Source organism: Euprymna scolopes, chromosome 41 (genome assembly GCF_053919585.1).
Source record: "Euprymna scolopes isolate OS-2025 chromosome 41, ASM5391958v1, whole genome shotgun sequence".
In the NCBI taxonomy this organism is placed as follows: Eukaryota; Metazoa; Mollusca; class Cephalopoda; order Sepiida; family Sepiolidae; genus Euprymna; species Euprymna scolopes.
In genome coordinates, this window is record NC_136522.1 from 64,974,111 (window position 1) to 64,992,585 (window position 18,475).

The following is an 18,475-nucleotide window of genomic DNA, read 5'->3' on the forward strand; positions in this document are numbered from 1 at the left end:
CTCATTAATAGTAAAACAAAAAAAAAAATACCATAATAAGGTTCTAATAAAAAGAATATGAATACATCTGGATTCTTCCTCAGAAAAATTAGATTAGCTTGTGTAACAGAGTGCATATGAGCGCTTACAGATATATGTAGATTAGAGAGTTCGACAAGCGACACCTGAAAAAAAGTTAGAGGTTCCATCGAAGTAATTGTGCAAATAACACTCAAGATGAAAACTAATTCAAATAATACGAATTGCTGTGATTGGACAATATTTTTTTGGATTTTTTTTTTTTTTAGATGAGGATTGATAATCGGTCTTATTTGAACTAGCGTTCTGATCTTCAGTTATTCTCACGTTTTAGGCAATGTAAACTCCGACCTTATTACAGTGCATCTTGTCGAATTTGGGAATCTGCATGAAATTTCCAACAAAACCCTTTATTTAATTCACGTTGCTAACAGAAAAAAAAAGTTATCTACCTCCAGTGGATTAAATAAAAAATAATTTTAAATTCCAAACACAAGTTTGATAAAATGTACCAAAAGAAGGTTGTTGGATACATCAGCCTCAAAAGTTGAGAAAACAACATCCAAGATGAGATCAGAAGTCTGAATAATGCAAATAATCATCCAATATGAATTAGTTTGCAATTTCTCAAGAAGACGATTAAAAGTTAGACGTTTGAAAGAGGGGGGGGGGATATACCTACCTTACTGAATTTATGTCGAGGCAGAAGTTTGGTAACAATCCTTTCTGTACGATGACGACCAAATTTGTTGTTTAGAGACTTTTTCTGGAAACTTTTTTCCTTTTCCGCCTGAAAAGGAAAAAAAAAAATTTTTAATCATCATTCTGTTCCAGTTACTAACAACCAAACACGCACACATCATCCACACTCCCAAACACACACAAATCATCCACACTCCCAATTACCCATAAATTATTAATACTCCTAAATACACAGCACAAAATACTTTAGTCAACAATAACTAAAACCACTGATTGACTCGGATATAGCGCATCTAATATATAAAGAAAGGCCATCCGGATTTCCCTTAGATTCTTTAAAAAACTACTTATTCCGATTAAGAACATTATCAAACTGGAAACTTTTACTAGTCACCTTCACAACATTTGCTGTTTACATTGTCAAAGAAAATTTGGATTAATCCAGAATTCAAACTAATTAACAAGCAGCGTGTGCGTGGTCCCCCTCTAGTGCTGTATGCGAGATGATGCCACAAAAAATAGTGAAGAAATGATGAATGCGAGAAGTGTGAAGGGCCAACTTTGCTTTCACATTGTTGCCAAGTTTCAGAAAAATCTAATGGATGGGGCAAAAGTTATGGGGTAAAAAGTATCATTTTTTGCAATTTGGGGGCACTTGTGACCTTTTTGAGCTCCTGGGAATCCCGAATCCAAGTGAAAATGGAAAAAAAAATGCAGTTTCACACCTAAGATGTATATTTGAATTTAGCACAATGGAAACCCACTATATCGACATATCAAGTTTTTGAGTAATATAAAAAAAGAGCTCGAAAAAAAAGCATTTTTTTAGCCATAAAAGTCCCAGACAGATGTGAACCAGAATTTTCCCAGGGTCATTCATACTGAATTTATATTAAGAACAGTAGCCTCCACATTTTGGTCAAGTTTCAGGAAAATCTAATGGATGGATCAAACACTATGGGGCAAAAGTGTAATTTGGCCATTTTGGGGCATTTTTGACCCGTTTTGAGCCCTGGGAACGCTGAATCCCAGAGTAAATGGATAACGGTGCAGTTTCAGGCCTTAACGTGTACATTGGAGTTGACCACCGTGAAAAATCACCATATAGTCACACATAAAGTTTTTGTTGAGAAATATGAAAAATGAGCCACAAAAAGGGGAGTTTTTAGCACTGAAAGTCCCTGGGTACACGAACCAGAATTTTGCCAAGGTCACCCATAATGGATTTATATTAACATTGGGCTCCATATTTTGGCAAAGTTTCAGAAAAATCTAATGGATGGATCAAAAGTTATGGGGTAAAACTTGTCATTTTGGGGCATTTTGGACCTCTCGAGTCCCTGGAGACAACAGGAATTTTTGCAAAAATATTTTTTACTGTGCACATCTATTTAATGAAATACAATTTGTGGCAAAATTTCAGGAAAAACTAATAGACGGTTATCTGGCAATCGTCCGGACTAACGGACGCCACTGAAAACATAGGTCCCTCTCCGACAAATTGGGGGGACCAAAAAATACAGAAAAATCTTGAAAATGTACATGCCCATCACAGAAGGAAAGCATATTCCAAAAATCATGTAAATTGATCAAGTAACTGTTTTTGACTAAGGAAATCCTTGGTAAAGAGGAAGCAATTTCTTTTATAATTCCTTTTGGTTTCTTAAAACCAAGCCATTTTGTGAAATAAATTTTATTTCCATAGAATTGAAGTCGTAAACCTGTACAAGAGTTTTGGTGACAGACCCCACCCCCTAACCCTAACCCCAAATTCAAGTATATTTGTTGAATTTACATTAAGTAGAGTACTTGGTTAAGTACATTTCAGTTTAAACAAAAGTGGCACAATATTGTGGAGTCTGCGTTCATTTTACAATACACAACAGAAATATACAACATGACGTAGCAGGTTGAGGTTTAATTCACAAATCTAATTTATAAAACGCACTATGTTTGTCTGTGTCTCCATATTTTCAGACTATCTCTTCCGAAACTAAAAGTGGGAGAGCAGCGCTAGGGACCTCAAATGATTGGATTTTTTATAGACCGTTCTTTTATGAGTCTTTAGCCAGTTTATATAGTTTTTTTTAAAATTAAACAACCGTTATACATTTTGTACATTCATCTTAGTTTATTTTTAATCAGTTCATATGCGTGTCACGTTGGTACAGTGGTAACATCACCAGCTTTGAATGCTACAGTTTTGCTTGCGGTTTCGATTCTAGCTGATGGCACCCAAATACATTTTTTTTTACTTTTGAAATCACGACTATATATATATATATATATATATATATGAATGAAATTTGGACAAATTAAAATATCATTTAAGTGTATTTTATGACCAGGCAAAGCCCCCCTCCCATTAGCAACATATATATTACACACATTTTTCTCCATGACGTCACCGTCCGCAGTCATCTAGAAGTCTAGGAGTCAATCGCACCAGAACCTGCCTACACCCACACATGATGCATGTCGCCACACAAATTCTCTTGTCAACTTGCAAGACATCCTCTCAATACCTCCCCCCACACCTTGTAAATGCCTTTTGTTCTACAATCAGTATATATCCATCTGCCCTAAAGCATTTATTTGAAAACCATGAATTTTCCCCATTTTTTGTACTAAATGACAAGTGAAAATGTTCAAAATCAAGTTCGAAAATTATACTGTGCAGGCTGTAAAATCATTTTAAAATGGCTAAGTAAAACAACTGGGAAACCAAAGTAAGCAGGAGGTCGGGGTGGAGAAGCATTTTAAAAAGGTAGACTTGAAAAAGAGAAGAAAACGAAATTTTTAACATAAAACTGAAGTCATTTGACCCCAAGCCAGCCAACCACCCAGCAGCATTAACCCTAGGTGGATCGAACTCTCTACCCCCAAAGGAGAAATTGTCCAAAGAATATTAAATTCACAAGCAGTCCCAAGTAGCATTTATAGCTGTCCCCAGTTGCATTTGACCCTCAGATTAAAAAAAATAAAAATAAAATAAATTTCCTCAGAAACTGTGATAAAAAAAAAAAAAAATTATTCCGATATGTAAAAATTTCCTTTCACAACAGACTGTCATGGTTTCTAATCAGTCACGAACGGTGATGAACCATAGTAACAGCAGAACATGTGTCCATGGATAACTATATAAATGTATACACCCTTAAAATATAAGCCTTTAGAAAATGTTTTATCCTAAGATAGCAGATAATCAGCTGTCGTTATCGGCAAAGAAAATAAATAGCTAAAGGAACAAACCGAATTATGCGTTCAACGTTTCGTTTATTTCGTGACCTGCTCTGGATGAAGGACATCAAGAAAACAAAAACACCAGTACATTTGAAAATTTTCTTGTGAAAAGTGTGACAGTGTTCCATTTTAGAAACGGAAAAGACGTTGGAAATTTTTTAAAAAAAAAAGGGGGGGGAGGTTGCATTGTTAAAGAGATTTTTAATAACGTCATATAGCAGTTAATATTCTTTCTGGAAAAAAAAATGTCCGTTAAAATTCAAATAAAGGCATGTAATTGAAATGAAATGAGTGTATTTTTATTATGTAATTTATTGATTGTGATTATATGTATTAATTATTATAGATGTTTCTATGGTGCGAGATGATTAACCTGTGTCTACAATGAAATTATGTTCTTTTAATAAAAGTTTACTTATTAATGGCGCTACATTATAGAAACCTGCACGTTGTTTAATTGTGCTTGAATTTGAAATAAGAACGGATTCAAGAAGTCTCCGGCGCAGTTTATTTGAAATAAATTTAACTATTTTTGCTTGTTTGAAGTCAAAGGTGTGATTATGCTGCAATGAATGAGAGAATAATGCACTTAGAGAATTGCTATTTCTTATATCTCTTATGTTCATTTGACCTTGTTTTTAATTTATGTTGGGTTTCACCAACATATCTATGATGGCACATTTGCCAAATAACAGTGTATATGCCTGCATTTGAAACTGGTTTGTTTTGGAGATGTTTTGTTATGATTTTACAGCCTACACAATATAATATTTGTCAGTTTGTGATGTGGTTTGTAGGATTGAAATTCCTGGTTTGTTTAGTGTTGCAAATTTGGTGTGTGTAGGTAAAAGATGTCTTTATGAGAGAAATGTCTAGTGTATATGATTTTTGTTTGTTTATCCTGGAAAATATTTGTGTGGCTTTTCGCTTGGCATTTAATATAAAATATGTGTGATATTGCACACCCAAGAGTTATCGCCAAGTATAGACAAACAATTATATAGAAATCCGTTACAACTTTTCAGAAAGTTTTATAAAAATCCAAGGTATCAATTTTTTTTTTAATAAGCACAAAAGTGTCAATTTCAGCCTTTTTCACCCAAAAGCCAACCTATGGGTCAATCGAAGTTTTCCTGGAAAATCCGTTGTTACTTTTTTACTCATATCATGTTTAATGTTTGTGCAAAATTTCAAAAAATTCCAAGGCGTAGTTATTGAGAAAAGTGCGGACAGATGAACGGACAATAGTGAATTTACAAGTCTACCCTCCTTTTGTCGGGGGGGGGGGGGGGGGACCAAAAATAATTTTTTAAAATACCCCCCCCAAAAAAACACACACACACACACACACACACACACCCCACAATGAATGAACCAATCAAAATTACTCTAAGAATGAAATATAAAACCTATGGATTCTACATATAATTCAACGAAAATACTGAATGGACCATCTGAATAATTGAAAATTAAAAAAAATTATTAAACAGAATTATTCCTAGTTGTTCAATAACCTTGTAATGCACATACGCGTTTTTCTAAAAAAAAAAAAAACATAAGCACTGATAAGAAACCTGTAGGTGGAGAAACTTGCTTCACCCTACCCCCTCCTCATTTTTCAACCCCCACCCCAAAAACCAAGACAGCTGTTGGCATCAAGCATTGGCCTACTGCAAATAATCAATGTTCATATTTTTGTCAATTTTTCAAACACTAAAGCAAAGAAATCCATTGTTCCTTTGTGAATGAGTTTACATTCAATAAGAAATTGTCAAAATGAACACTTTCGTTAAAGTCAATTTTATCCACAATGTTAGAGGTTTCATAAAAGAGTTTCCACATTTTTTTTTTTTTTAATGAAACCGCTTCTCCACTATTTTGGAACCGCACCATTTTTTCCCTGTAACTTCATCTGAAAACTCGACCAAATTCTTAATCTATACAAAACTTGAAAGATAGTATGGAAAAACGTTACAAATAGAAAAAAATTATTTTGGAAAAGAAATTTTAAACAAGTGAGAGTAAAAAAATTGTCTTAATATAAAAGCAATGAGTGGTTGAACGAAGCCATGACCACCGTAACATAAGCGTAATGTAAGACTTGCACGAGATTCACGTGATCTGCTGATGTCAGAAAATAAAGTCGATGGACAAATCAAAACCAGAAGAAGATAAATAACTATTTTTTTGTCTTAATTCTCAAATATACCTAGTGGTTGCGTTGTACTAAACTGCAGAGGAAATTACAAAATGGACCAAAAGTCACTGTTTTCTTTTTCTAAAGGCAAAAAAATATTTTTATTTGGACACATGCAATCAAGATAGAATTTCTTGCTGGAGAAATACAGCAATGTAAGATTTTATATATATATATATATATATATATATATATATATATATATATATATATATATATATTAGTTTGAAAAATGCTATTTTTCAAAAGTAGAGTAATCAATGAAATATAACGAGGTTAATACAAGAGTGCTCAATATGGTAGCAGAGCAAGTTAAATTTTCAATTTGTCTTTACATAAGCAGTAATTTGTTGCTACACAGTCATGAGCATGCTTCAGCCTTCTAGTGTTTAGTAACTAGAGACCTTTTCAGGCATTTTTTTCTTTATTATGTTGAATTATTTTTCTTTTTACCGTAGATTTTCTTAGTGTCTAAAAAAAAAAAAAAAAAAAAAAATTCATGTCAACTGGAGAAAATTAAAAGTTTTAGTTTTTAAACCTGTTTATTTTTACAGATTTTTTTCCAAGCTTATTGTCATAACAATAAGTTTTATTGATGAGTTTTGGGCTAACAATATAATTAATAAAGTAAAGGATGCATGGTCCCTCGTGAATGCACAGTGAACGAGGCATAGAAAAAAAAAAAAAAAAAAAATCACTAAGTTCAGCATTTCCCCCCCCCCTCCCATTTAGCCCCAAAAGTCCCCAGGGGACATCCAGTCCTGGTGAAAATGAACAAACGGTGCAGTTTTAGGTTTTAATATGCAAGTTTGAATTCTGCACCATGCAAAAAAAGAAATGACTAAGTCCATTTGCCCCTCCCCATTTAAGCCCCAAAAGTCCCCAAGGTCTTAACATTTTAATTTGAGTTCAGCACCATGCAAAACTGCTAAATAGACATACACAGCTAATTTGACATATGGTACAATAGTCCTAAAAATCGAGTGATTTTATTAGCCCTAAAAGAGCCCCTGGGGCACACCCAAGAGTTATCGCAAAATATAGACAAACAAAATTATAGAAATCAGTTAGTTACAACTTTTCAGAAAGTTTTATAAAAATCCAAGGTATCAATATTTTTCTTTTTTTTTTAAACAAGCACAAAAGTGTCAATTTTAGCCATTTTAACCCGAAAGGCACTACTAGGGGGGAGGGGGACCAGAGTTTTCCCAGAAAATCCATTCAGTTTTTTTTTTTTTTTTTTTTTTTTTACTTATGTCATGTTTAATGTTTGTGCAAAATTTCAGAAAATTCCAAGGCGTAGTTATTGATAAAAGTGCGGACAGACGAACAGACAAGGGTAAATTTACGGACAAAGGGACCAAAAATAAATTTAAAAAAGGTCTCAAATTTGTAAATTGACAATAAACCCTTTCAAAATGTTCATAATGTCACCAACTACTAACAAATCGTAACATTCCTAATACCAATCGATTTACAAAGAAATGCTTAAGTCATGCAACAACAAAAAATAAATTTAATTTTCTTGTAAACAATATCAAGATATGCATAAGATATTAAGTGTTCAAATTCTGTAGATGTTCAAGATTCAAACATGGAACTCTAGTTTGGCATCGCAATGAAAAGCAAGAAAAAGTCTGCTGGTTCCAATTACAGATATAAACAGTAAAAGAGGGATGGACAGAAAAAAAGAGGTGCAGAAAGAATTCAATTACAATGGCAATGACGTACATGATGACCGTATACCAGGAGTAAACAACCTTTTGGTACGTGAGGGTCAAACAACTTTGTTGTCCCCCATGACAATATAGCCAATGTTTTTAAATATGCAAAACAAAAAGCAATGTTATAATCAAGAAATAAAAAATCAAAAAGAATGTAAATACAAATAAAGTTCTATGAAATATAATTTAGATATTCTCACTGTTCCTTCCTTAGTCTGTACGTTATGCTTTGAAAAAGGACAAATACAATTTTTGAAGGATAAACTGCTTCAAAAGAGGTCCAATTCACAAAATTTGGCTTCAAAAAACGCCAATCTGGCAACCCTAGCCAAGAATATGAGAGTGATCTTCCTTTGATGTAGCCTTGTTTGTAAATATCATAATATGATAGTTTTATATTTAAATTAAAATGGACACTTTTCATAGAAATGTTAAATTATTTTCTGCGGGTTATTGGTTTTTCAGTCCAGTAAAAAAAAAAAAAAAATTTTTTTTTTCTTTAAAATAATTTATGCACTATTCAGAAAAATATCAGCTTTATCAAAACATTTAATGTTAAAATCAGACTACTGCTTGCTTTGTAAACCATCTTGGTCTAATAATAGTTTTTAAGTAAAAACAAATATTTCAGAAATTAAAGATAAAATTGAAAAGGGATGTTACAAAAACCTATATAATAATTATAGAAATAAAATTAGAGTAGTTTATCACAAATATACATTATTTTTAAATAAAAATACAATAAACAACAAACTAAAATACCTCAAGATGGAACAATTATTCATCTTACAATTGCAAATATGTTCAGACACAAACCCAACACAAAAAGGAAATTTTAATTTAGATTTTTGATAAATAAAAAGAAAAAGTATTTTCAAATAAATTTAAATAAGAATCTGAATTTTTTAGCAAAATATATTCAATCTCTTAATTGTAACCGAGGTTTAGTTCATCTATATCATGTCCTGAGTAAGGTGGCAAGCCAAACAAAATTCATTAATGGGCCAGATTTGGTCCACAGACCGAGGGTTGCCGACCCCTAGTGCATACCAAGGAATCAACAGAAAATTATCTGTACTTGACTATTATAATACGTTCAACAAACAAGATCTACTGTAACGTGCCCGTTACTTTTTAACAGTGGCATTATAGTTAAAACCTCTCGGACCCACACGCTGTCCAGCACTGCCACAAAAGGAACAAATAAATCTAAAAGGGAAAGAAACAAAAATCTGACTCCGCAAAAGAAATGCATTTCTCATGGTTCTTTCAAAACAACGCCATTTCATTATTTTTTCAAAGTCTCTTTGCACACGTTTTTTCTAAAAGTCTCAGTTGCTGCACCAGCGCTTTCTCGCCCTCTTTCACACGTCCATCTTGCCCGGTGCGCACTTTGCTTCTCATATCAATCACATGGAATATCTTTCTCTTTTTCTTACATAAGCTTGCTAATTTGCATACGTGCTTTAACGGCTGCTGCTGCTAATATTTTCGCTAGCCAGCTATCCTTCGGCTCCTAGTGCTGATTTGCCCTTACATGCTCTGTAACACTATGTACGTACAACAGAAAATACAACACTGACAAAAATAATGTTCCAGAAAGTCACAACACATTACAGAACTGAATGTGTATTATTTACCAACAATTCCATATGCAACATAATCACAATGACACTGTTAGATCACCAAAGTTAAGCAATGTTGAGCCTGGTTAGTACTAAAATGGATGATCATCTAGGAATACCAGGTGCTGTATGTATTGTCTGTTTATCTCAGCATTGTTTCCAGTCGTCCTGGACTTCTTGCAACTTGAATCAAGCAGTTCTGACTGATCTAAGTAGAAAAGGATTACACAATCTTTGCTTCACAACTCAGCATCTGTCATCTATCATCCCTCCAGGAATAGCAGATGGTCCTCATCGTTCCGATGAACAAACATCCATCAGCTCAATGTAATATGCAAAATGGTTCAGCCAAAACGGGACAAGTTTAGCGAGTGGGTGCAAAGGGTTGGTTGGTTGTTTTACGGCATATCAACCCTTTTCAGGTTATTTAATGCCAAATGGGTGCAAAGGGAGACCAGCTCATCTTCATAATGGCAAAGACCATTGTTGATGGAAAATCCAGCAAGAAACAAAACGGATAATTACAGCTAAATTGAATTAAAAAAATTTTTTTTTTAAAGCATAATTTATACTTAAGCTCAAAAGTAAAGAAAAAACGTTTACATGTTAAGCAATCAAAAATACTAGTTCAAACCTAAGTGTGATAAATTATATATATATATATATATATATAGTCGAAAGCTTTGAGTAAAAAAGAAAATGCAAAAATAAAAATAAAGAATGCAGTTTAAATTCTCGGGGAAAAAATGCATAAATTTAACATCACAGACTTAGCACTTGCATCAGGTGACTCCTAAAAAAATCTACAATTACAAAACAGAATTCAACTATATAAGGATGAAAATAGAAAAAAATCTGAACTAAAATTGTTAAATAAAAAAACTGGGATCATCAGCTCCCTACCATGTAGCTGTTTTGGAGATTTAAAAACAGGACATCTGTAAAATACATAGCTCTCCAGTGGAAAATATCACTTCCCAAATAACAAAATGTAGATACAATACATATATTCATCCAATACACACACACACACATATATATATATATATATATATATAAGGGTTAAGGATTTTTCATTATTTTCATTCCTTGTTTGAATTTTTGATCAATAAATATTGCAATTTATTCAATTTTATTCACATCAATTTTTCTTATTTCTGTAATTTAATATATTGATCTTTTGTTTATCTTAACAGATTCCAATTTTAATATATATGCTAGCAGGAAGACCTGACGTTGCTCGGGATTGAATGAAGATCAATGACTGTTTCACCCTACCATATTTTATTGTCATCAGAATCTGTAAAATCACCCATTTTTTTTTTAATCAAATCAATCAATTGCCTGCTCTAGTTGGTAACCCACTGTGGTGCACTGGGAGGAAGCTTTACATGCCTCCCTGCAGCGATGGTCCACAATACACTGTAGTTTACATTGCACTGTAGAGAACTTACTATTGATCTTATAAAATTATTTTCTATATAAATTGGCTTGAATTTAAGTTTAAAATGCAAAAGTTACATATGGTTCAATTGTGCTCTTAACAGAAACATTCATTTCAGACATGTCCTTGTTATATCAAAGAACCTACAGTTTATTTTATATGCTGGGCCTTTCTGCTTGTGCGGTAATAAACCTTCTCAAATGCACTTGTGATATTAGGCTTTATAAGGTGTTAACTTCAATAAAAATCCCTTGTTCTGTCTTTCAGATTTTTTTCGATTATCGATACGTCTCAAAGACATTCCGATACAAAACCTATCTAAGGACATTGCCAGAAACATTAAGTACATTTGTGCAAATTTTTTTTTTAAAGTTCGTCCAGTCGTTTAGGAGTCTATAGGGAATGAACTCAGACAAAACTCGTTTTATATAATAGTAGATATACACAATTTTTTAAAAATTGGTCAACTTCAGAAAGCCGCATCATTCCAACCGACTGTCAGCTACGAACGTCTGCTAAAAATGGCATTCAGAGGTACTTACATTTCCTTCCATTTATGTGTTAGTTGCTGATGGCTTGGAGGATAGGGGCTAGCTTGCTAAGTCAATGGCGGCTTTGTCAACTGGGTTCGAATCTCCTAACCAGCAATAATTCTAACTTCCTACACTGATTGCATAAGCATGGACCACTAGTGTCTGCAAGTGTAAAATATCTTAAAATATATATTACACACACACCTATAAAAGTGAGAATGTGTACGAGGACATTTCTCAACCTATATACTCAACAAATTTTTGATCTACAGACTTGAAATTTGGTATATAGGGTATTCAGACATGTGGAAAACCTTTTAATCAGTTTTCATCTCAAAAAAAAAAAAAAAAAAAAAAAAAAAAAGGGGGGGGGGCTGCTAAGAGTCAAAATCGAAAAATTGGTACTGGTAGGGTCATCGGATTGTTCTGTTTGTCAACCGTTTCATGACTGCGCAGGTCGAATTAGTCACATGACATTACTTATGTTAATAAGTTTGAAAACACTAAAGTCCGTGCCAAGATGCCCTAATGGTTATTGTACTTGACTCACTGTCTTTAGCTTTTGGTTTCGATCTCAGCTCGATTTTTTTTTTTTTTTTTTTTTTTTTTACTTACAAGTAAACTGTTTTGAAAAAAACAATACATGCACATAGCTTTTCGTTTTTTGTTTGTTTTTTTAAGAAATTTAACGTTACATTTAATACCTACGGTATTTCTGTTCATAATTGATAAGAAATTTGCATTAATTAAAATATAATATTTATGCATATTTTATGACCGGACAAAGTCGGACGGCCTGCTAATGTGTGCGTGTGTGTATGTGTATATATATATATATATATATATATATATATATATATATATATATATATATACACACACACACATACACACGCGCGCACACACAATTGTAAATACATGTACTATTGTAAATATGAAGTTGACACTTTAATCTTACTCAGTGTGATAAATGGCCCAATGTTTATAAATACGCAAATTACAACTCAACGTCAAGGTTATATGATGCAACAAGTTGGGGGAAGGGTTGTTTTTCCACTTAAGATTTCAATAGAAATATGCACAATAGACAAGAAGGACACTGAATAATAAAACGACCAAACCTTTTTCTTGGAGGGAGAGTAAAAAAAAAAAAAAAAATGTCAACAGGCAACAATAGATCAAGAGAGTTTCATATTTAGGTCAAATCAGACAGAAAGGATCAAAGTGAAACGTTTTTAGCTGACTGCAAGCAATACTCAATTTTACTAATTTTGAAAAGAAGCAACTTGTCTTGTACATACAATACAAATCATTAAAACCCCTGAATGTACACTAATGACAATGATCTATAAAAAAAAATATTCTGTACTTTTTATAGAAAATTATAGACATTTTAACCCATTAAAAACATGCAAAAGTTAATGTTTCATGCAAAATTAATGGTTGAATATGATTTGTGTTCAGTTTTGCATTAAATTCTAATCCCTAATGGTCTATACCATAATACTTCACTGCACCTTATAAACGTATGTACAAACTTTTAGCCAGATTGTCTAGTAGTTTCCGAGAAAAATTCTAAAGTGTGGTATTGTAGTGACTATAACTGTGGATTAAACGGATACCATAATACTTACTTCACTGCACCTTATAACAAAGGTCAATGCAAAATTTCAGCTAGATCCGTACAGTACTTTCCAAGAAAAAGTGAAACGGACAGACCAAGAGAAATACATGCATCAAATTTTTAGTAAAATAAGAAACATCGTTACACCAAGAAATCTTCGGCACGACGGTCAAGCCTAAAGATTTTTTTAATTTTTTTTTTTCTTAGTTACTTTGAGACTTAAAGTAGCTTTGACTGTGTAAACAAGCCAAGCATGCAGAGTCCCCCTCCACGAGTGAACGATTTTGGGTCAATTTCATCCTTGTAATACTCCTAAGGAGGGGGGGGGGGCAACCAGAGTTATCTCAGAAAATCCGTTCAGCATGACTAATGTTTGCACAAAATGTTTTAAAAATCCAAGGCACGGTTATTGAGAAGAGTGCAAACAAACGGACAGGAGTGAATTACTAGGTTAATACCCTCCTTTGTCGGGGGGGGGGGGGAATAGATAGCCACATCAAGAATCGTTAGAAATACAATACAGGACACACACACACATATATATATATATATATATATATATGTGTTATAATGGAATAAATCCAGAGGAAATCCGGGTATGAGAGCTCAATGTGGTAAACAGATAAAAATATAACCTGGAAATTACATAATTGTCAATGCAATAATTCATTTCAACCTTATGGTATTTTCAAGCATCTAAATCAGACAATCAAAAATGTAATTGTCTGATTTAGATGCTTGAAAATACCATAAGGTTGAAATGAATTATTGCATCGACAATTATGTAATTTCCGTGTTATATTTTTATTTTATATGTATATATATATATATATATATATATATATATATATAGAGAGAGAGAGAGAGAGAACTTGAAGGTCTACTAGACACTATCCTTAAGTAACTCTTTGTACAAGAGTTTGTTAGAACAACCTGGCATGAGGATATTTTTCCCCTTAAAGTAACCCCTGACTAAATATTAAAAAAATCACATAGTATTCGCGGCCCAAATAATATCTCACATGTATGGCTAACCCATACTAGTTTTTTGATGAATGGTGAACTCTCTCCAAGTGATGTTACCTCAAGTAACAGCACGAAGCTGGAGACTCCACCAGACTAGATGAATTCTTGTTCTGGAATCCCAGTAAGACCAAGAGACCACAAGAAAGATATATCATTTAAAATGGTCAATTGGTCTCAACTTTTTTTTTTTTTTTTAGTGTTTGGGAGGTAAGGGTTAGTTGTTTTTGTTTTACGGCACATCAACCCTTTTCAGGTTATTTATTGCCGAATTCAGTGATTTTCAAGAAAAAGTTTTTAATAGAGTATATTTGGTTTTTTTTTTCAAGTCGGTTTCTGTTCAACCCATAGTTGGGATCCTAACAGGTACTACCACTCCGGGTCAGAATGGAACTGGGAACAATGGCAATTAAAGGGTGGCTTCACACTCCCCAAAGCCCGCAAGCTGGGGCCTCACCATCGAAAATAGTGAGGGGGGGAGGGATTTCTGAAAACTGACTGCAGTAAAATGAAGCAAAAAATACACACAATAAGAGTCTAAATGCAAGATTTTAATTCTTTTTAATTTTAAGCTTGAATCTGAATTTAAGTATAAAACAAAAAAAAACTTCAATTTTCAAATATTTTAATATTTCAAATCTATCAATACATCCAAATTAACGACTTGTCTTTTTATATAATACCATGTGCACCTCACTCGACAATATCGCCAACCCGAACACGTTTCTTCGCTATAGTTTTCTCTTGTTCTGCCATGTCATCGTCTCCCACGCGCTTGCAACTACCGAGATGGCGTACAGTGGCTGACATGAAAACAGACTGGAGTCTAGGGAAGCTCTATCATTCCTGTAATTACAGGAACAACTGAACTCCTCAAATATACTCAGCGAACCAAGTGTAAGAAAGATTTAAACAATTGCACTTAACAGAACGGTCAGAATCTTAAGATCTCTTGGCTGAAATATATAAGATAGGGGATGAATGCTGGGCATCCGGTAGGATGCGCCATCTCCAACTTGAACAAACTGATAAAAAAATTGAAAAAAAAAATAAAATAAAATGAGTCAAAATCTGATACATTCCATAAATATCAGTTGCACTCTGGTGTATTTTTATTTGTCATGCAAGCTCGTGCACACTTGCTAATTTGCATATTGTTAAAATTGCTGCTGCTAATATTTTTAGCTAGTCAGCTATCCTACAGCTGCTGCTGATTTTCTCATACGCGCTACTGCCCTCACACAAAAAAAAAAAAAAAAGAAAAAAAGGAAAAAAAAAGAAAAAGGAAAAAAAAAGAAAAAAAAAAAAGAAAAAAAAAAAAAAAAAGAAAAGAAAAATGGGGAAATTTAGATTCCAGCCAAAAACATTAAATCAGATAGTTCATGCTGTAGCATACTTGAGTACACGTCCCAACTGTGTGCTAAGTGCCGTGTTGCTTGGCTGAGAGCCAAACAAAAGGTCCTCATAAAAAGTCTAGATTTCAACACGATGGATTTTACTATTTGGATATTACAGCTGCATCAATTTCAATTACAGAGGAAAGAGGCAAAACATAAAATTAGAAGCTGCTGATGGAAGCTTGGAACAATGACATGCTTGAAGGCGTCCAAACGATTGGAAATTAGCAACATTCACGTTGATGTGCAGCTCCTTACAAAAAAAAGCAAGTGAAGCAGGCACAGTCCCCCATGAGTGCACAGTGAACGAGGCATAGAAAAATGACTAAGTTCAGCATTTGTCACACACCCCACCATTTAGCCCCAAAAGTCCCCAGGGGATGTCAAATCCTGGTGAAAATGAACAAACGGTGCAGTTTTAGGCCTTAGCATATGCAAAATTTGAGTTCTGCACCATGCAAAAAAAAAAAAAAAGAAATGACTTAGTCCATCTTTTGCTCACCCCCATTTAGCTCCAAAAGTCCCCAATGCCTTAACATATTTAAATTTGAGTTCAGCACCATGCAAAACTGCTAGATAGACACACACAGAAAATTTTGGATAAATATGGTAAAATAGTCCCAAAAATCGAGTGTTTTTATTAGCCCTAAAAGAGCCCCTGGGGTACACCCAAGAGTTATCGCGAAGTTTAGACAAACAAAATTATATAGAAATCAGTTAGTTACAACTTCTCAGGAAGTTTTATAAAAATCCAAGGCATCAATTTTTTTCAATAAGCACAAAAGTGTCAATTTTAGCCATTTTAACCCGAAAGGCGCCCCTGGGGAGGGGTGGGGGGACCACCTGAGTTTTCTCGGAAAATCCGTTCTGTTACTTTCTTACTCATATCATGTTTAATGTTTGTGCAAAATTTTTTTAAATTCCAAGGCTTAGTTATTGAGAAAAGTACGGACATCCGAACAGATGAGGGTGAATTTACTTACAAATCCACCCTCCTTTTGTCGGGGGACCAACAAACTGAACTTCTGAAGAAAATTGTGGTTAACTTGTGACTTGATCACCTCAGTTATAGTCCGCTAACTTAAAAGGAGTGCTTTATACAACAATCGATGGTTGAATACGATTTAATTGTGGATCAATTTTGTATCAAATATTCATCCCTAACTGCATCGAACGGATACCATAATACAGGGTAGAACGATAAATTTTTTGCCCTAAAGACAACACTACAGCTTTATTTTTAAATTTTATTGAGAAAAAAAAAAAAAAAAAAAAAAAAATCAATTCAGATAACTTGCTTATGTAATAGAGCCGACATCTATTTAATGTAACCACCTTCACTCAATAACTGCCTTGATGCAGGTCCAGAACTGGGAGCATGCCTTTTTCCACAAGCACCAGCAGAAACTCAGCAAATACTGGATGGATGGTGGAGATCAGGCCGCCTTTGGTGATGTTCTCAATGTATGACCAAATGAAGTAATCCAGCAGATTCAGGTCGAGAGAAGGAGGTGGGGGGGGGGGGCAGTGAGAGAAGGGTACAAAGTCATAGCACTCCTTCTGAAATCAAGCCTTGGTCTCTTTGGACTTGTGGGCTGACGACGCACCCAGGGTCTGCCAGCAGCCTCCTGATTGCACCAGGGGATCACCACACTCTTCAGCACATCCAGGCACACTTTGATATTGACTTTCAAGCTGATTGCAAAGATGTGAGGTGGCATGATGTGGCCCTCACTTGAAACCACACCCAAGACCATAACCATGGCCAGAAACTTCATTGAGCTGTGCTCTCAAGCGTTGAACCGTTCAGATTTGTATTTTGAGGTTGCTGGCAATGGTTCTGTTGTCATAACTTGGATCGGTAGAAAGCAGGAGTTGTACGGCAGTGCATCTCTGATCTCGCTCATTGAACATTGTGTCACTTTCAGACATGATGGAAGGTTCCTGTCGCTCTTGGGATTTGTTCCACAACTAATGGTCTGCAACAAAAAAAGAAAACTGGTTTTCATCAAACGGAAATGGAATCATGTTGTCTTTTCTAGGGCGACAATTTTATCATTTCACCCTGTACTTTGTTCACTGCACCTGATTATAACAAAGGTCTGTACAAATTTAAACCAGTCCAATACTTTCAGAAGAAAAAAACTTTTCAAGTAAATGTGATATTTTAGTGCCTAATTGCAATCATTACAATCCCTCATGGTGTTGTCCCACTATTCACCTGATATAAACTCCTTACTTACCCTCAAGTGGCTTTTGGACCTTGATAAGCGATGACTCGTTAAAACATAAAAATGATAACGACCTTTCTTTGATCACTACTGTGTCACATCCTTCCTCTCAAATGCAGTTTGTTCTCGCTGCAACATATCTCTGCAGCAAACTCTCCTCTCAAGAAGTATGCGTTCGGTTATGTTCTTAGTCATCACCCAAATGATTTCATCCACAAAGTCATTGAACCTAACCTCCTTATCAGTGTTGAAAAAAAAAAAAAAAAAAAAGAGACGTGAAGGTCATCTGGCTCAGAATAGCAAAACACGATATCAAACTAATTCTAGGCCCTCGCCTTTGGAACTGTGACACTCATATCTGATACTATAGTGGACTTACACTTGGTCAGTATTCGTTCGGGATGCGGTAAATTCTCTGGATGAAGCTGGTTGAACCACTTCAGAATAAATGCCAAAACATAAAAATAAACCAAAAGTTTTATTAAAGCTCCATTAACACTTATCCTTGGGTGGCCTTTGGGCCTTGATAAGCTCAGATAATTTGTGTGAATTTTTCAATTCAACAATCTGTCACTTTTGTTAAGAGACGTTCCTGTGTTTATGTTGGACCCCACCCCCATATACGCAGCATGAGATGTCAATTTCAACAGCTGGGATAGGTGGTCTTGTTGAAAGCAATGGACAGCTCATCCTGCCTTATCTTATCTAACTTCC

The 18,475-nt window shown here is 34.3% G+C and overlaps 1 long non-coding RNA gene across 1 annotated transcript in view; it reads right to left on the reverse strand.

Annotated features, from left to right (window-relative positions):
• Positions 1 to 251: 251 nt before the first annotated feature.
• The window catches only part of LOC145266558 (uncharacterized), a 101,870-nt gene continuing 83,646 nt past the window's right edge, over positions 252 to 18,475 (reverse strand). The window contains exon 2 of the long non-coding RNA XR_013864753.1: positions 252 to 808. This is a non-coding gene — a long non-coding RNA (uncharacterized LOC145266558). The remainder of the gene's footprint in view (positions 809 to 18,475) is intronic.